The sequence below is a fragment of the Anser brachyrhynchus genome (assembly GCF_964034855.1).
Source record: "Anser brachyrhynchus genome assembly, chromosome: 2".
In the NCBI taxonomy this organism is placed as follows: domain Eukaryota; kingdom Metazoa; phylum Chordata; class Aves; order Anseriformes; family Anatidae; genus Anser; species Anser brachyrhynchus.
This window is the reverse complement of record NC_137695.1, coordinates 159,451,007-159,471,830: the sequence shown is the minus strand read 5'-3', so window position 1 is coordinate 159,471,830 and position 20,824 is coordinate 159,451,007. Positions and strand designations below refer to the sequence as shown.

The 20,824-nt window shown below is 39.9% G+C and overlaps 1 long non-coding RNA gene across 1 annotated transcript in view; it reads right to left on the bottom strand.

Annotated features, from left to right (window-relative positions):
• The window catches only part of LOC308190247, a 52,693-nt gene that overhangs the window by 20,546 nt on the left and 11,323 nt on the right, over window positions 1–20,824 (bottom strand). Inside the window, exon 5 of the long non-coding RNA XR_013947029.1 lies at window positions 12,850–12,992. This is a non-coding gene — a long non-coding RNA (uncharacterized lncRNA). The remainder of the gene's footprint in view (window positions 1–12,849; window positions 12,993–20,824) is intronic.

Genomic DNA, 20,824 nt, shown 5'->3' with positions numbered 1-20,824 from the left:
ATTAAATTACTTTCCTTTTTTCTTCTCCCAAGACTTTTGTTTTCAAAGAAATTGATCTGTCTGATGGAAAACAATTTTCTTCCAGGATACATTCTGGAACAAGAAAGTTCAAAACAACAAACTTTAGCCTCAATTGCAATGCTTGTTTTGTTTACCTTGGTTGCAAAAGACAAAATGAAAGGAAAATGTCACTTCTGAGTTAAAAAGCTTCTCCCCCTACCCCCCATGGCATTAAAAAATTATAAACTAACTTAGTCTTTTATGCAGTGCAAGTGAAACTGCTCGGTAAAGCAGTTTGCTTAATTAAAATGTGAAGTTTAAAATGAGCTAGAGTCATGATTTCATCTATATGGGGACAGACGTTCCTAGTGCCTTGTTGCCAAGCAAGAATTCTTAGGGAGAGGTCCTCCAGGGATCTCCCGGGCCATCTGGCACACACTGGGCTTTTGGCTATGCGTCTTTTTCTTTTATTATCCACTTATTCCATATATTTTCAATATCCACCACAAAGTGCCCTCCATGCTAAAGAGATAGCAGACAGTTAATTGCTAACTTCAGGAAAAAAGTTTTTATTGTGCTGTAAACAAGGAGCCAGGAGGGCTTGGGACTTGATTTATACAGCAAGCATAGGCGGGTAGTAGAGCTGGGCAAGATGATTGTTTTGAGATGTCCTGAGATCTGCTCTTCTCCCTGAAACAGTGGGTGCCAGTTAGTTGCAAATGTGTTAAAAGACAAAGAAGGAATTATTAGTGGATGGCAAATGAGTTGCATCAACAAACACCAGCTTGAAAATGTCTTACCACTCCCACCAGTGTTTCTTAGTCTTCCTGTAAGTATGGATTTAACAAAGGTTAGAGTTTATAATTAAAACATATAAAGTCATATATATATATATATGCATTATAAATATACATATAAAAGTTAAGATGAAAATGATAGAACACGAACGAATACCAAAATGGTGTTGCAGGAAGGAGCATCTTTTGGGCGGGTAAAAGAGATCGATCCTTGCTATTGTTTCTCTGTTGACTTTCAGATCATAATTTTTCATTGTCTTGGGCTGGCTTCATAAAACAAAGTTCTCAGAAAATTATATTGACATATACCATCTAACCTTATTACCCTCTATGTGCTATCTCTCCAATATCTGAAGTGTGCTAAAGGGATGAGACACTAGGATTGTGCAAGTCTTCTGGGAACAGGACAAGAAGTCATGAGCCAGCACTGCAGCAAGAGAACTATAGACAAGAGGGGAAACACTCCCGAGACAGCCAGTCATTACACAGACTAGGTGGGCCTCCATGGGTGGAGAATTTCAGGAAAAAGCTTGGGCTAAAAGCTGCCAAGCTGGAGTGGGAGAGGATGGTCTTCTCTGGATTGGAAGGATGATGCCTCAAGGTTTGGGTTAGTTTTAAAGCAAAAGACAAGCTTTACAGTGAAATCAGGAATTAGCCTGCAAGACATTGCCTTCTTTTACCATTGAGTAAATCAAGCTTAAGTTTGGTGGTCATTTGTTTCTTTTATTTTTTCTCCACCTATGTGTCCCCTTGTTTATCTCAATGCACTGTGCTTGCGTGTATGTGTGTGTGTGGCAGGGTGAGTGGAAGAAGAATTCAGAGATTTGCTCTCCTGTAGCCTTTTTGCAGTTCTTCTTCTCATTTTTCTGAACCTGTTCAAGAAACTGTAGTTTAAACAACTCCTCTGAGTCCTTCTCTGTCTTATTTCTGTGATTCTCAAGTTGAGAAGGAAAAGAAAAATAAGCTAGATTTACAAATTAATCATGGGACAGTAATGAATAACAAACATGTTGACAGTGTCAAAAAGGTCAATATGATGCTAACACTGTAAAAGGAGACAAAATTGATGTAGAGAAAGCAAAGATTTCACATTTGTGTAAGATTATTGGGAATGTCACAAACCAGCTCGTTCACTTAGGCAAGATGAGCTCAACACGAAATGCACTCAGGAAAAGGTTGCAAGGACTGCCAGAGCTAAGGAGAGCTTCTTTTAATAGAAAAGACTAGAAGAACCTGGCTTGCACTGAAAGCTGAGTAGGAGTCTGCCTGGTCTACAGACTCTTCCTCTAGACAAGCAGCAGGGAGGGGGAAGAATTATTTTAGCTGCAGGATAAATCTGGCACCAGGAGAAAGAGCTAAAAACTCATTTCAAATGAATGCTGGCTGGAAATGCAAATGTTTCTAAGCATCAAAGCCAAGGAGGTTTTGGAACAACATCCCAAAGCACCCAACAGGTTTGGGGTGGTGTGTGATCCACTTATAGACAGGACTATGGCAATGCCCTGGAGTTCAAGGTGCAGAAGATTCTGTATACATCGGTCTAAGACAGACATCTAAGCCAAATCTTTAAGGAAATGCACTGGGGGGATCCTCAAGGATTTAGGAATTTGCTCTTGGATTGTTCCTGCTATCTTGCTTTTCATTCACCTGGGGTCTCATTCTACCATAACATTAATCCTTCCCCAGGGCTGGCTGCATTTCAGTGCTGGATGGGTATAGTGCATGTATGTGAAGGTTGAGAATCTCCTTTACAAAATGTCCTGGATAGATAAAAAATGCAATAAGGAGCTTATTTGCAGTAGATAAACATTTGTAGTGCACACTTTCTCCATTCACTAGCCCGTCTGTGTTTATGAGAAACAGATATTGCAACAGTGTTTTCACCATTTCTTATTAGTTTTTTATAATGTTGCTTTTTCATCTTTTTTTTATTAACACAATCTAAAGTCCATTTATATATTTTTAAGAATGCTATTAGCAATGACAGCAATAAAACCCTATTATTTGTGTAAGGCCTGGGTAAACATGTTCCTGCTGCTCAGAAGCACAGCGGGTATGTCTCTTTGGGGACCATCAAAATAAGCCTCAGTGCAATCTAGAATCTAACTAGCAAACTTAAAAAATTCTGCAAACTGAGCACTTTCAAAGTTTCTCTAAGGAAGATAACAGTTAAAGTGGCTCTCATTAGAGGTGACTCATCTGCATACTGGATCTGCATCACACCAAGAACAAAAATCCAGTCTGGGGAAGGTAGAGAAATTTAATAAACTGTCCTGTTTCCATAGGTAAATTGGGTTTTCAATAACCGTGCTTACAGAAGGACAAGAGTTCTTTTGAAATTCAGAATCAGATTGGTTGGCTAAGCTTCTCTAAGAGCTAAAAAAGCAAAGCCTGAACAGCTAAAAGATAGGCTAGAAGGAGCAGGAGTCACTCAGTGTATGAAAAACCTGAGTAATTTGGTTGTCATTGTTATTGTCTTTTGTGAGAAGATTACCTGAGCCACTGTTATTCAAAAAGATAGTTGGAGGGGAGGAGAAGAAATTCATGGTCCTAAATTTACTTGCTGTTTACTGAAGAAAAATACAGTGTTACAGACAAGGTCTTTCATTGCCCAAAGCTCTGCATTCATCATCATAGAATAGGAGAAAGAAAAATGCAAAAACACATTTTGTCTGTTCTTTCTATTTAGGGTATACACTTGAGAGCTGCATGAGTAACTCTTGCTATGTAGTATAAAATATTTGGTGCAAGAACGTCCTTCATTATCATCTATGCTATGGTTGAGGTTGGAAGGAACCTCTGGAGCTCATCTGGTCTAACCCCCCTATTCAAACTGGGACACTTAGAGTAAGCTGCCCAGGGCAATGTCCAGACTGCTTTTGCTCCTCTCCAAGTAAGACACCTTGGAAAGCAGTCATATTGTATTTCCTAGTTGGAAACAAACTTCATTTTAGAACATCAGAGAAGTTTTGACTTTAGATTGACTTTGAAGTGCTAGTGAGCACAACTGAACAATAATGGCTGCTGTGCACTTGTTTGTTTAAAGAAAAAACCACCCAGGGGACACCCTTTCTTTTACCAAAACCACAACTTGGATAAGACCAGGGAGCTCAATTCCATTTTTGTTTCACATGAGACAAGTTCCAGGGCAAGTTCAGGAACAGCACGTGTCTTTGCTCAGATTTGATAAACAGTTTGATCAGCATTGTCAGGAACATTACCGAAACAAACAAAATTGACCTAACTCTAGAAAAATGTCTTTGTTTTTGCACACTATTGGGTAAGAAAGATCTTGTGTTAGCTAAGACTCCAAAGCATTTCTGCAAGGAATAAACGTTGAGGGATGGAAAACACTTATTCCATCAAATCAAAGATTCCATCCAAACAAAAATGAAATCTAGTTGACAAGCATGAAAAGCAACAAATTAGTAAAGAAAATGAACCAATATCCTTTCTGGTCTTTTTCACTCTCTCTATAAATAAATCCCTAGGATATAGAATGAAAATCTGTGATATCATTCACCGTAAACATAAATAGAGGACAGTGAACATAAAGGAAGACTTAGATATAATCCGCCATATGCGTAATGACAACTGTCCCTGATAAGCCATCCACATTTAGCAAAACCAGCTTTAAGTGTAACCCACCATAAACGCAATGATACCCTAACATATGTTAAAATGCTCTGAAATATAACACAGCATAAGTACAGAGATACACTGTATTGCCATGACACCAGATTTGTGCAAAATCCTCTTCTCCTAGCAGATTAATGTATTAATTCTCTAACGAGGAGTGCACTGGCAATGAATAATCGTAAAATTATAGAATATGCCGAGCTGGAAGGGACACACAAGGATCATCAAGTCCAACTCTTGGGTCCACACAGGTCTGCCTAAAAACCACACCTCTGTAAAGGTGCAAGCCCTGCTATGACATGACAAATCATTTCCTTCTCTGTATTTCTTCAGTGAACCAATTGGTAATTCAATGGAATTTATGGAAAATAGTAGAATTCATAGGAAGTTGTCTTTCTCTGACAAGGTTGGTGTATATAAATCACATGGAAGGTAATCCATGTGTATGGAGGCCTTAAATATTTAGTGTGCCAACATGCAAAGAACACTCTCAGACACATAGGACTGTGCACATAGACATAGCACGAGACTTCTAACCTCCCAAAGTCACATCTGGCGAGATTTCTAGGTCCACACAGACTCAGGCAGTCACCCTCACATATAGAAATATGTATACCTGGAGCTGCAAGAAAGCACCACACTCACTGATACGCAAGCAAGGCTGCATTCTCATGTGAAGTTACAGGCAGGAGAACATGCATGTGCATCACCACATGTGTGTACACACACTAACAGCCATGTAGGCTCATGGACAGACTCCATGCCACCAACACTGTGCACAAAACCTGGGGGCTGGTTCCTCTCTCAGTGGTACAAGTAAGGATGGATGCTGGAGCATCCATGCTGCTACAGGGAGAGTTGTTTAGCAAAGGAGACTGGGAAATTGAAGTCCTCGAAACCATATCAATAAAATTCCCTAGAAACAGCAGCAAGAAAAATTCATGTCTTTTCTTGTAACAGAGCCTTGAGGGAAAATAAAGACTGAGTGTAAAATTGTCCCAGCATTTTTTCATTTAAACAGAACATTTCATATTTTCCTCAGAACTGCATTCTTGTTTTTGCTGAAATGTAAAAACTTGCGGGTTTTTGCAGAAGACCAATAAATGTCAACCAACGGTTTGGGACTGGGGTGAAGGAGGATGAGGGCTGTTTGTTTTGTTTATTAAAAAAGACAAATCCCCTGAAAGCAGACATTTCTCACAGAAATATCAATTCTTCAAAACCAGAAGAAGGGGACATATTTTTTTCTGCGATGAAAATTGAGACGAGCCTGAAATAGAGTTTGAACAGCAAATACAAGAGCTACCTGAGCCACAGGAGGTTCCTTACCCACCTACGACCCCCAAAAAGACATCTGACCCCATAAGTGATGGTTATGCATTGCTTGATCTGACGGGTTCATGCCGCTGCCCACCAGAGAGAGAAGGCATCAGGAATGGCCAGTTTCTGGATGCGCCATATATGCTCCTGCCATATTATTCCAACATGAGACACTACCTCTCCTGCCTATGGCAACAGTATATGCACTGCTCTTACTGTCTTAAAAATAGACATTAAGGTTTCATACATGAAGCTTCACTCTGCTCCTGAAAATGGGGAAAATCTGTCTCCTTTGTGGGGGTTGTCCCATATCCTTACCTTCCCTGTCTCCATATCCCGAAGCACTATGTTGGCTGTGCAGGAGGTGTTTATTCCTTGCAGAAGATGGGAGGACAAAGGTACGTGCTTAACACTGACCTGCTAATGATTTTTTTTTTTCCACCTCCGGTTACTGGATATTGCACAGTCCTTGTAGTTAGAGAGCTACTTGCTACTCAAAATCTGCTCTCCAGAGACCCTGCTCTGCATACACTGATCAAATCCATTCTCAACCTCCTTGGTACAGAAAGCAGCCTGAGCTGCCTTGAAATGTTTGGTTGTAATGCAAATGGCTGTGGATAAAAGCAGATGCAGTTTACCTATTTCTAAACTTGACCAATGAGAAATTTACTTAATTCTTGTTTTATTGGCCTGGAACAACAAAAAATACATGTTAGCCCCTTTTCTATTCTCATCACAGAAAAGACCCATTTTCCAAATAGCTGCAACTTCCTTACTAATTTTCTCTGACCCCATAAATGTTCACCAGAAGTCATCACGTCTACTGAGGTTGTGATACCACCCAAACAAGGAGAACTTAGAGAATGTCTTCCTACTCTTCTCTGAATGTGTCAGTGAGACAAGTGAGTCCAGATTGTGTTCATGGATGTATAAAACTTTCTATCATGGGGTTGTCAGGACTGTCCAGTTAACCAGTTCAGCCAGGTACGTAAAGTCTGGTATGTAAGATGAGAAGAGGGTACAGCACTATATAAAATATTGTTTTATAATAGGTTACATTCCAGCCCAGTCCTGCAATTCAATAAGGTACACTACAACCCAACTGGATATAATGCTGCCTGTTACAATGCACTATGGTATGGCATATTAATGTCAGATAAAATACAAAATGCAATATACATTCCTGGTTAAGCTAGAGAAAAATGGCAGGTTTCCCAGTTCCAGCTCCAGTCTCAAGTTTTTGTGTGGGTGGAGTTCCCCTTCCTGTAAAAGGAGAAACAGCCACGACAAAAAGTACTTCAGGATTATGGAAAACAGCTGATGAGGACTGTGGAAGTGATGACACATCACAAAATGAAGTCCAACATGCAGCTCCAGACACCACACACTCATCCCTAAACCTGCTGTCAACACCTGTCACTTCTTGATCATCTGGAAGGTGATTTAGATACCTCAATTCCCTGTTAAGTTCTGAAAATGCCAAGGGTATCCAGAACAACTGACATGGTGCACTTGTGTAGGACAAAATGGCAGAGAAAAACGTATTTTAAAATTATAGCAGACGTTGTGGGGGAAGGGAGGCCTTGCAAGGACTGGAACAGATTCTTCTTCTGGCTCCTAATTAGGATTTGAAAAATCTCAGTGTGTTAAGGAAGAGCAGTCATGTTGAAATGTCGCTTGTGCACACTGACATTTAAGGGAGTATCTTTCTGGCAGGAATTATTATGGGATATTAATGTGAAGCATCTGAAAATGACTTTGGAAGAGAAATCCTATCATGGAAACCGGAGAGTTATAAGGAGTTTTCTGAATGGCGATATTAAAAATGCATCGAATACCTAAACAGGTTGCAAAGAGAAAAATAAGGAAGAAGCAATTGGAAATGAATGTAAGATTAACAGGCAGTACAACCCATCATCCCAGGAACCTTCAGAGCATCTGGTTCACTAGCAACATGTCCCTCACTGCCTCTTCTCCTTCAAAATCTGCTCCTTTTGCTTTCATGTGGGGAGAAGATCATCTGGTTGAACTTAGACCCTAGTGTGGTTGGCTTTGACCCTTTAATTGCCTCCCTCCATGTTCTGAAAGTCTAGCCATGCTGCCTGCAGTGATCTCACTGCAAGGTGTTGCATTTAATGCAGATGTATATTGCAGGTTTATAGGCTCTGTAATGGGCATACGTTAGTTTAAAATTCTTTGGGCTAACTTAGATGTGTAGCGTGACCTAACAAAACCAGGAGGTGATAAAACAGACTTCAGGTGTGTAAAAGCCTTTTGCTGGGACAAAAAGAACAGTCCCTAACGCATGTCCATGGGGGATGGCTGAGAAAATGAGAGGCTTTACCTTCAGGCAAAGGAGAAAAGCTAGGAGGTTATAAAAATCCCTTCATCTGGAAAGCTAAAGAAACACAGGAACTGATTGTGCGAAACAGTGGGAAGTTCTCAGCCCTGGAAGAATAAAATCACATTGTGTCCATGAGTGCGTCAGGATGGACATAGGTGGAGCTGGTCATGCCTCATGGCAAAGCCTGGAGTAACTGGAAAGTGAGAGATTTTTTCCAACTCTGTGAGTTTTATTATTAAGTTCTAGATCTGTTTTTGTTTTTTTTTGTTTTTTTTTTTGGACTTTGATCACTTCTACTCTTCCAAAAGACTTACCCACATTGTGTTCCTGTAAAAGAGCTGAGAGCTTTTTATTCTCTCTCTCCCAATGAGGAACTGATGGGTGCAAAAGGGCATACTGACACATTCAGCAAAGCCCATTTTCTTCCCCAGAAAGCGATTTTCTTAAATATTTATTTATTTATTTATTTATTCATTAGCTGTGGCTCTGGGTTATGGAATTTCCCCTTACGCTGTTGTTTTTGCTGCTGCAGAGGAATCCAGCCCAAAGTCACTGTAAGCATGACACAGTACATATGAAAGCAGACCAAACACAGGGTCATAACAAGAGCTAAAATGTTGCATAATTTTAGCTCTCCCAGCCTAAGAGGACAATAATTCATGCTTGGAAAAGACTAAGATGGCTTCCTTTCATAACAAAAGGTAGGTGCTTGTTTCAGATTTTAGGTTGTCCACCTTCAGCAAGATTTCTACTGCCTGTTCTCTCTCGTTCTCAAGGGTGTTAATATTTCCTAGTATATATGCTCACATTTTTTGGCAGTCAGGGTTAGCTGGCTTCAGATCACTCTGAAATTCTCTCTTGGTGGTAACTAGAAAATCTGTGATGTTTCCAATCAACAATTATTTTGCATTTCTCATTTTTCTGAAGTCTGGCAGCAGGTAGGCAACACTCCCCCATATCTCCCTCAAAGATGTTTAGAATAAACTTATTTATTTATTTATTTTTAAAATAACAGTGGAAAAATATATCATAGTTCAGGGAAAGTCATCTCTTAGATGCTGAGTTTGTTCCAAAGAACAATTTAACCTGAGTTTCTCGGCTTGTATGCACTTCTATTCATATCCTTCTGTTCGACTTTGAAGTGTACAGAGAGAAATCTGTTCCAATGTTGATTGCACCATGGCAATTTTTAACTTTGGGAGTGCATTGAAATGACTTTTTAAATAGTACTAAACACATTGCTCTTGTTCCACAAAACAAGAGAGACACCCACAAGCAGGTGGGATTCCCTGTTTACTGTAGCATTTATTAGCTGGCACATTTCCTAGAATGTCTATGTTTAATTCAGGCTGTTCTGCTTCAAGCCACTGGCAGCATTAAGCCAACACAAAACAGAGAAGACCATAAAGCATCAAGCCACTAAGAGAAATATAGAAGTTCATTTTCTGCAAGCCATCACTCTTGTATGTACATCTTAGGCTGCACTGAGTACTTTGAAAGCAACCAAACACAACTAGGGCTGGTAAACCAAGGCATCTCAAGGTACAGCAGTGAGCATGGTCACTGTGTTTTATGCTGGTGTGCAGGCAGCCAAAATTGCCACCAGGTGACATCAGCCCAGCAGTGTCAATGACACACAAAGGAGAGGAAACAGAACTGGGATCTCTAAAAATAACAGTCTCCTGTAAATGCTGGATTTCTTCTCTTTGTAGGAAGGACACAGAAAGACTCTGAATATATCATCCATTTTTTATCTGCTGTTCAAAACAACCAGTTGGATATTTTTGTTTGTTTTGTTAGACCAGTGGAAGAGTAAAAAGTTGGAGTAGGAGTCCTGCTGCTTGTTTTGACAGCAGGGACAGAAAGAGAGAAAGAGAGAAAGAGAGAAAGAGAGAAAGAGAGAGAGAGAGAGAGAGAGAGAGAGAAAGAAAGAAAGAAAGAAAGAAAGAAAGAAAGAAAAAGGAAGGAAGGAAGGAAGGAAGGAAGGAAGGAAGGAAGGAAGGAAGGAAGGAAGGAAGGAAGGAAGGAAGGAAGGAAGGAAGGTAAGAGAAAGAAAGAAAGAAAGAAAGAAAGAAAGAAAGAAAGAAAGAAAGAAAGAAAGAAAGAAAGAAAGAAAGAAAGAAAGAAAGAAAGAAAGAAAGAAAGAAAGAAAGAAAGAAAGAAAGAAAGAAAGAAAGAAAGAAAGAAAGAAAGAAAGAAAAAGAAAGAAAAAGAAAGAAAAAGAAAGAAAGAAAGAAAGAAAGACAAGTCATAGATTGAATGAAAGGCTGTCTCTATAATACTATAATACTGCAGGAACCAAAGTAATTATTTGGGTGAATAATTATTTTTGCATTAGACCAAAGGGTACACTTCCCCTGCTGCAGTTTCACAGGGGCTGAAGCTTGTAACAGATAAGCCTCGACTAGAACACAAAGGAAATTAAGAAAAGAAAAAGAAAAGCTCACAAAATCTCCCAATTAAGCGTCTACACAAATTTACCAAGTTACTCCAGTAATTGGGGATCCATGGAGATGTTTATATAAGTACACACATAGAGACATAGACTAGTACATGTATCAATGCTATCCTTCCAGGCTGTTATAGCTGGTGCTTGGCCTTCCTGTACCACGATGCTCAGCATTATCCTTGAGCTACCAAAACTGGACTTCTGTCCTGTCACTTAGAAGTCCTGTATGCCTGCTGTGTGTTTCACGCCTCGTCTCATAATCTTAAAGAACAGCTGTAGCACAGCTGAGTTCAATGGTAATAACCAGATGTCACTTATCATGCTAACGTCTCAAAGCATGAGATATCTCTGTCTGAGCAAGGAGAGCCAGCCTGCTGACCGTCTCTAGAACATGGCAGAATTGGTGGCAAGAAGCCTGGAAGGGCTCGGAGAAGACCTTCAGTGTCACTGTGATAGGACCTAAAGTCAGACACAGTTTTGAAGTGGATCCACTCAAAATCTGAGTTAAAATGAGCACACCAAAGATGTTAAGATGTCTTTGCACCCCAAAAATGTGCTTTCTTAACTCAGACTAGAGAAGTATATTGTTTAAAGAAAGAGCTTTGTAACTGCTGCGGAATAGAATTTAAGTTTGGAAACAGAGATGTCCTTTGACCTTTGTCTTAAAAAACAGGTCCTTTTCTCCTGTTATTAGTCCAACAGCTTCCAGCATCTTCTGGATTGCAACAAAACTGCCCTTTCTTTCAACCCTGCTAGTTCTTAGCTCTCCTAGCTGGCCAGGTCTTTCCTGTTTTCTCTCTGTTTTCAATGTGCGGATGGAAGCAGAATACCCTTTTGGCCCAGTGTTCAAGACAACTAAGCAAACAAACCATTTTTCTTCTTGTTTCTTTGCCCAAAACTTTCTATAGAAGCATAAACATTGGGAATAGAGGAACTCAGGAATTGCTCTGTCACACTGGGGACCCATAACCTGCTCTAACACAACAGGCAGGAAACTTTTCAGAACAGAAATGTTGTATGGTGTTGCTATAGTGGTTTTAATTTGTTAAACAGCTGAAAATGAGCTTCAGTTTTAACTATCCACGCACTGTTTTCTGTCCCTATGGTTTGGGTTTATTCCCTGCCATGCAGACAGGTGTATCCTTCTTTCTGTTAATTTTTGTGATCATTTCCAAAGTACCATTTCATGTTTCTGCAGAACACCAAATGGGTACACACCACAGGTTGGAAAAAGTCGATCTACAAAGTATCTACTGTTTCTTTCACAGGCATACATATTACTCTCAATATGTTGTTGTGTTTCTTCTGGGATTTCCAAAAAGAAATTAGGCACTCATCTTTCATTTTAGGAGCATGTCTATTTACAATAACATGGTTCTTAGTCTCCCGCTGAATAAGACTAACAATAACGGTCAGAGATTTTCTCTCCTATCCTTTGACAGAGTGTAAAATAGGATTTGTTATCCTTATTTGAAGAGGCAAATGAATTTAGTCATCTTTTGTGAGCCAGCAAAGAGAAAAATTATGAGTATCAGAGTTAATGAAGATCAGTACCCTATGGATGTGAGTCTTGTTGATTTTGAAGCACATGGGAATGCACTCTTTGAGAACATTTGAGATTTCTGATCTTTTGCCAGATAGGTTTTAAGTCAGAAATGAGTTCAAAAGTTACAAGGAGCACATACACAGACAGGGCAGTGGACAAGTGGGCACAAGAAAACCATGACGACCCATAGGAAATCCTGCTCAAATCCACTTCAGGATAGATCTGACCTTCAGCAGTGGGCTTAGAGAGCATCTTTGGAGCAGGTCATTAGCACAGGAGACTTCCTTCTTTGCCTGATTTCCACCCAGATGTCTGGAGCTGGGTTTTACAGTCCTTAATGGAATGTGTAGGACTGTGGTGATGCAAAGCTGGAGGGATTCAAATCCAGATAGAAACACTTACAATCTAATGTCCTCATGTGCACAACAACCACAGCTACTGGAGATCATATCAGTACAAACAGCAGAACTCTGAGCTTCAGGTGGAGCTATACAAGAACCCTCTATATTCAGCAGGAAAGGGATCTCTTAAATTCAGTCCTTAAAGCCCTTAAAGTCTGCAATCTGTCCAAATTATCATATTTTTGAGCGAATGTCATTTTAGTTACAAAGCATCCAGGCTTGGAGCAAAGCACCACTACAGTAAGAACCACACGAACAGATTGTTCCTGCACTAAGCAGTTTGCAAACAATTTTTAAGAGGCACAGACAAGCAGACAGCCATTTCAGACCAAAAAACATTGATTGTAGCTTACCATCAATTTCCCCTCTGGTATGGTTTTCTACAGGCATCAACTGTAATGACCATTCAAATAACACCAGGTCTTTAGTAAGAAGATCCAAGCATTCTTTTGAATGGTAAGTGTGGGAACATTACTTCTAAAATTCTGATAGGAGTCTGAAACAGATGCATGACAAAGAAACAGGTTTAATAATATTTCTTAAAGCCATAGCAGACTTTCCAATTTTAACTTTAGAAATTCTGGTTGCTAGTGTCAGCATGCAGTGGGTTAAAGCTCTGCTGAGATCTTGCCCATGGACATCCTGTGGCAGCCTAATATAACAGCTTGGTTACTGAAAATCTGAAAGACTAGCTCTTTTCATTAGAACATTCTTAAAAATACATGATACCTTGATGGATTTCGACAGCAGGTTGTGCCGATGAAGGTATGTACAGCTCTCTCAGACATCGTACTAAGAGATCTAGTCATGAGTCCTGCTTGTGATTTCCATCTTGGTGAGATCCTATACAATGTATTTATTTTAGTACATATCTTGTCCGGGAACACTGAAGAGGTGACGTGGTTTTGTCAGTGAACAACATGGAAGCTTCCACACTTCCAAAGCCCATTTACTGGTTAGCAGACAGGAATTTTGAAGTCTTTTCTCAGAGCCTACTGCATCCTGCTAAACATTACCCTGGGGCTCAGAAATCATTGAGAGGATTTTATCTTTTTCTGTCAGATGCATACATTCCTCCCTTTCCCCAAACTTTCATTTTGACCAGTCAAAAAAAATCACCATTATTCACCCACGTATGCCAGCATCCTTTTATCAACTTTTTGCTTTTTGAGAAATATCTGTCAGCTTTCCTTAATGAAGATTATAAAAGGAAAGCCTCCTATATGGAGAGAGCTGACTATCAAAATGTTTTCTAGAAATGGGTTTGGGATGTTTTATTGACTAAGTTAGTTTACCTGCACCGGAACGTACTGATGAAATCAGAAAAATCACAGCTGGAAAAATAAAGTTATAAAAGGTACAGCAGAGTTATACTTAATAGTAGCTTGCTCCAATAATTTCCCTTTGCTTTGAAGTCAATACTGTGCAATGTCCTGCTCTAATAGGAAAGGCATCTTGATCAGATGCAAGACACCTCAGTTTAGGAATATTTCCCTGTTTATGAAGTCTTTTCCCCAGTAAATAAATTTTCGTAGCTGTGAAAAATTCCCATGACCTGGGCACTATGAGAACTTAACCCAGTCAGAGTGGAAAACATCATTTAGTGCAGAAGGTCTGGAGACAGTCCCAGGTCGAGTTTCAGTTCCCACCTTACAGGTTTTCAATTTTAATTGCACTTGCCTCTTCTAGTCTGTTATTCAAAACTGTTAATGTGCCTTTCTATCAAGATCTGAGGCAGTTCTCAGAGCTACATCTCCTCCCTTACCACTCACTGAGGGCATCTGATATCTGCAGGCTTTGTGTGTTTTGGACTTGCGGGTCCCTAAAATCCTGCTTCTGTGCACGCTGGGAAGCCGCTTTGTTTTAATAAGGCTAGAAGTATGGTTCTGCCTCACCTAAACCCTTCTGGGATTATTAAATAAAGTTTTCTTCCAATTCTATGTTACAAGACTCAGTCATGTGCAGTTTCTCAGAGCCCACTTGATGGACTGGCCTGGAAACCACTTTTCCTTCATCACATAACATTTGGAGGCCCCTTTCATGTGTAATACTAATCACTTTTGAAGCATTGGCCTTTCCAAGACTCAGATCCTCATTTCCATGGGGGAGAAAAAGGGTTTTCCTTTGCTTTTCTGAAACTCTATCATTCTATTTTTCTATTTCTAATATTTCTGTTCTATTTCTAATTTTTCTGCCTTCCAGGATATCTCTGCACACTAACAATACTTACAAGACCTTACAAGACCTTACAAGACCTTGCTGGCCTGGAAATCTCTGAGGTTAAGATTGCTGGACACTGGTCTTACGTCACTTATATTTTAGTCCAGTGCTTATATTTCTCTCCAGAAATCTTCAGTTGCTCACTGTCAGAGACAGGATAACACACCCAGATGAACCCCATATGATAACTCTTATGTTCTCTAATACCCAGGCCTTGGGTGAAGTATTTAAGAGACATATTAACTGCCATAATAACAATGATACTAGGTACATGTATAATATTCACAGGCACACATATATGCGTATTCAGGTTAAACTCTGAGATGTTTCCCAGTGACAGTGAAAGAGAGCTCAGTTTCTCATGTTCTGATTTATTCCGATGCCTTCTCCGTTTCATCTCCATTCATCAAGGCTTGAATGAGATAGCAGCTTTAATAGATGCTAATTAGCAATATAAACCATCCACCATGCAAATCAATAGCAGAATAATACTGAAAAAGCCCTGTCATAATAACAGTTGGGCCCAAAGATTGAAAGGGGAGAAAATGTGGTTGAATTCTTAATACTTGTGTGCAATTAAGAAAGAAAGGATAAATGATTATTTTCCTCTCGTGAATTATAAGCAATTAAGCAGGGCATATAATAAACCTTGGGACTGAAATCACTTTGGCTTTCTTGTGTCAGCTCCCGTGCTCCACACTGTGTTTCACGGGGCTGCGTTAGCTGAAACAGAGTTGGGTGTGTTTATTGTCAGCTCTGGTTTGATTATGTGCTTGAAGAGGAAAGCACAGCTCTGACTAGTACAGATTTACTACAAGTTGAACAGGAAACAGGACACACATTCTGGATTCAGCTCATGGGCATCATTTCAGTGGGTGCAGATGTTTTGCTTTTGCTTGGAGGGTTGGTATGTGGTAATTGGGCAAAGGATGGTAATTAGTCAGTACGTGTGGGATGTGATTTGTCTGGATACCACCACGAAGGGCTGAGGGAAAAGGTCCTATAAGGCAGAGAGGCTCGAACAGACTGTATAAACTCTCCTTAACTGACTGGGCAACTGGTTCAAACAGAAATACCTGCATTGTAAATTCCTAAAATTTGGGATACCTTCCCTAACCCCAAAGACTTCCTGCTCATGTGAGTATAGTCACATTGATTAGAAAAACAGGCATGTTTTCAGGACAAAAAGAGTCACATCTAGACATACCATGAGACTGCATATGCATATAAATCCCTATGATGGGATTGTACATGTATACCCTCTCCTTTGATGGCATATACAAACACAACATGTAAAAACCAGTTGCCTTTAGTTATGATGTAACACATACATTTGTGTGGAGGTGGGATGATGGGGTAGTTTGGATTGCTCCCACCACAGGCTGGTGGAAAGGTTGATATAAATCAAATCCAGCCTAAATCTAAGTTCCATCACATGGCTGGGGGGAAACATTGGGAAAATGTCAGTTAGTACACTACAGCAGAGACGTGGTTTTTCCTAAACTTGGACTGGGCTTCCAGTGAAGAATCTATCAAATCCTGTCCCAGAGCAGAGGACAGAGATCACAGAAACATATTCTCTGCTGGGATTTACTCCAGGATCCGTAGAAGAGAACTGAAGAGTGGGAGACAGCCCTGATTATGTGCCAGGCTTACCTTGCAATGTTTTCATTGCAAGAGATGCATTTGTGGACAGGCATGATTACCCCCTTCAGCATTATTTGTAGTTACCTACTGGATGACTATTATTTTGCAGGAAGGAACCTTATTAATTTCCATGTGGTTTAAAGAAGTTTTCACTGTCTTCAGGGAAACAAGAGCAGGCCTTATGGTCACAACAGAGATCTGACTGCCTGGGCAACATATTTGCAAGTATTATCTCAATGTCCAGTGTTTTAAGTTTTGAGATGAACATGTTAGAGCCACAAGCTATCTACATCTTTTTAAGGAAGAAAGACAGACCATTAACTGAAATTCCTTTGGATAAAAATCTCTCCTGAAGTCTTTTGGTCAAGAAGGAAAACTTCTTTCAGAGTATTTTGACTCAAGTAAAAGTGGTGGTTTGCTGCAGGAATCAGCAGCTGAGATTGTTCTGACTTCAGGAAAAACAAAATAAAATAATAAAATAATTCTGTGAATCCAAATCTTAAAGCTATTCAGAAAAAAATCAGCTTTTCCTGTGAAACATTTCAAGATGGTGTCCATGTAAAAGGTGTGGGAACAGGCATAGTCTGTCTGTCTGTCTCAATATCTGTCTGTCTATTTACCTCCCTCTCTACCTGTCTTCCCATCTGTCTACCTTTCTACCTATTTATACAGATATTTAGTTCTTCCTTAAAGCCTTCAGAAATCTTTCTGGAACACTCTGCATCAGCTTTTGGGGGGAACTTCCCACCTCATACCACTGCAAAATAAGTATCATCCTACCCAGCCTCCCACAACCCAGACTTGGCAACTATGGTACCAGCTTCCTGTAAAAGTCTGTGTAAATGGCACCAGTTCCCTATATATAGAGAAAAAAAAAAAAAAAAAAAAAAAAGAGAGAGAGAGAGAGAGAGAGAAAGAGAGACGGAATACAAAGATTTGGGAGGATAACCTTTCTTGTAGTGAAGGTTGCTCTCAGGAGCTCAACCAGTTTCCTTCCATGTCATGAACCTCCCAGGGTTTGGCCTTCGTGATCTGTTTCTGACCTGTCTCTAAAATGGATCCAGTGTCTCCAGATGAGCTCTTGGAGCCCTCTTGCTTTTCTAGGAACCCAGATACCAGATAGTCTCCAGCCATAAGTCTTCTACCATGTGATACTTTTTATTAAAAATGAGACTACAGATGGCGTCATTTTCCAAGTCAGCCACCAAAAGCCAGAACTCTTTTTTACCACTTCTATTAAAAAAAAAAAAGAAAAAGAAAAAAAAAAGATGAATTATGATAAGAAATTCCGCAAAAAATAGATATTTCTGGAAAAGGTCAGAGTTCTCCACAAAAAGATTTAGTATTTAAAAAGACCATTATATAATATGAATGTCTACAGCAGAATATATTAAAATCTTAAGCAATTCATGCTCTGCTTTCTTCCACTTCCCACTGCTCCTAATAATACTTTTTGTTCCATTCTAAACAAATCTTTCCCATTCTTTGTTGTTTTTACATTTTGCAAGTGCTCGTAGACAGTTCTGGTCCCCTTAGTCATAGATTAGACAAATTGTGCATATTGTTTCCTTTTAATCTCATCTCCCTACTGACTTTTTAAATACTTCTAGTTGTTCTACACTATTCTCTGCAGTTTACCAATACTTGCCTGGTATTTTGATGTGCAGAACTAGCATAATTCCACAGTGGGAGTCAGATGACACTGGCACACACAGCCCTTTCTGTTCAGTAGCAGTTTTCAGAGAAGAATCTCCTTGCTGCTTACATCAGAGCATATGATTTTGAGAAGGCTGTGGCAAAGAATTGGAGACAAGGCTTAGGGCATGGGTGATGCTTGGCAAAGGGCAGTTGGGGGCAGATGTCTGCAAGAAAGGAACAATGAATTGCTCTTTGAAACTAGGTGGGTGCAGTGTATCTTGATGTGTGATCAAGTAAGGCAGGGACAAAAGTATTCCTGGCATAGCCTGACCATGACATAAAGATAGCCTTTGTGTTTTCCACTGTATGTGCAGTTGGATTTAGGATCTTGCAAGGAGTCAATAATCTCTCCTTCCACAAAGTAATGTCTGGCTTAAATGAAGACTGTTACTTTGATCTCAAAGCTCAAAATTCAACATTATTCTGATATCAGCTCTGGACTATTCCCTTTTCCTTCTCAGAACAGGTTCTTTGGTAGTGCTAGCTGATTGCATGTGTGTGTCAGACTGCACAAAGTGCTGCTGTACTGAATTTCTTAAGAAAGTAAAGATAATGAGTGATGTAGGGGAGGTTCATCCAGTCCAGTTTCCTTGCCTTTCAAGACAAACTGATTTCCTGCTCCCTTTATGCAGCAGTAAGCATCGCTGTTTGCTGGATTCCCCTCTTTGTCGTGGGGGTATATGGGGTTCCCCTCAGATCTGAAGAACCTGCTATTTGTTATTAAAATGAAAGGTGAAAGAAACCCCAGACTTGGGGTTTGATTGAAATGATGATAGGGTATGACCAGAAAGGAGATTGTGCCCCTGAGAACTGTTTAAAAGTGTCCACTTCTCAGCTGGCTACCATCTTTCATCTGAGAAGCAGTAGATAGCCAGATGAACACTGGTTGTCCCTTATATTAGAAAGGAAACCTTCAGCATGATTTATGTTATCATAAACATAACTGTCAGGAAAACATTTCGTTCTTCTTATGAGCCAGTTTTTCTAGCAGTTCAGTGAAATCAGGGTGATGACTGAGTGATATGGAGAGCCCCACTGCCAGTTCAAAGGAGGCTGTAAGAGAAATGGGAGGAAGCAAGAGGATATGGAAGGATGCTGGATGTTTTTTTGGAGACTTCAAAAGTTGATAAATTGTCTCAGTTCATTTCATACGACTAACCCAGAGAAACAGAAGAGAGATGCTGTTGATACTTGCTCTGGGATACGAGGATAGCATTTCCACTACCAACAATTACTATGCTGCTGTATAAAAGACTAGCAATTAAAAAAAAAAAAAAAAAAAAAAAACTCATCTCAAAGAATTTGCAGTATAAAAGAGAAGAAATCACAGATGCATGAGGGACATAGGAAAAGAGAAAAATAAAGAGTGTTCTGAGTTTGATTGCTGCAGCTGCTGCATTTTTGCCTTGTTGCCTTGTTCAGGTTCGAAGAGGACTCCTTCTTGTGTGCTCCATTCCCCTGCATTTCACTGGGATTAATGTGGGAACAACAAGTTGCCTGCCATCAAGAGTGTACTTTAGGCTTGTGGAGCCCTTTCTTGGGCAGGCAGGGCTCTCCACCACAGTCCAGCTGGTCAGCAAGGAACAGCTTTAACATTTTTTTTATTTAAAAAAAAATAATTAATGAAACTGGTGATAAAGCCAATGATAAGAGTTTTGCAAGGCAATCATAATGCTGACAGTTCTCTGTTTACCCATCTCTAAGCAGCACATGAGATTCATGAAATTAACCATTAGGTTTGCATGGGATTAACCACTGAAACCAAAACTATGTGATTAAACTTAAATTAAAACAATAATAATAATAAAAGAAAAAAAAAGAAAAGAAAGAGAAAAAGAAGAGAGGAGAGGAGAGGAGAGGAGAGGAGAGGAGAGGAGAGGAGAGGAGAGGAGAGGAGAGGAGAGGAGAGAAGAGAAGAGAAGAGAAGAGAAGAGAAGAGAAGAGAAGAGAAGAGAAGAGAAGAGAAGAGAAGAGAAGAGAAGAGAAGAGAAGAGAAGAGAAGAGAAGAGAAGAGAAGAGAAGAGAAGAGAAGAGAAGAGAAGAGAGAAGAGAAGAGAAGAGAAGAGAAGAGAAGAGAAGAGAAGAGAAGAGAAGAGAAGAGAAGAGAAGAGAAGAGAAGAGAAGAGAAGAGAAGAGAAGAGAAGAGAATCAGTTCTAGCATTTCCTTCTACTTCTGCCACCTCCTTACTTTTTTGTTTTGTTTCGTTTTGTTTTGTTTTTTGTTCCCCTTACATGAAATGCTGGAATTTGTCCAAGAGCATTTGGATGAATTGACACTGACATATGCGGGAGCTGATGCCTGTGTGAAGAGATGCGGTTTTTCTCTCATCTAAATCTCAGTGCAGGAGGGAGCAGCTCCCCAGAGAAGCTCTGAAGAAGGTCGGCTGTTGGAATCAAAAGAGGCAGGAGGGGAACAGAGGGGTTTAGCTGGGACCAGAAAAGGGCTGAGAAAATTCAGTTGCAAATGAAATGAGAGGAGGTTTTATTCCCAGAGAAAGTGAAATCAAGGTAAGTGATAAATCTGTGATAGCAACAAGGCTGTCCTGACTGCCTGGCTAACAAATTGTATCTGAGAGAGAAATAGGCATGCAAAATAAATATTCCCTTTCATAGTCATTATTTTAAGGAGTTTCACATGTAACAAGCTAGTGTGTGGTCTTAGGCACAAGTAAGGGTCTTCACAGGCTGGTTCAAGGAGAGGTTAGCCAAGGTGATATTTAGAGAAGGGAACCTAAGGCAGGACCTAAGAGGGCTAATAATTAA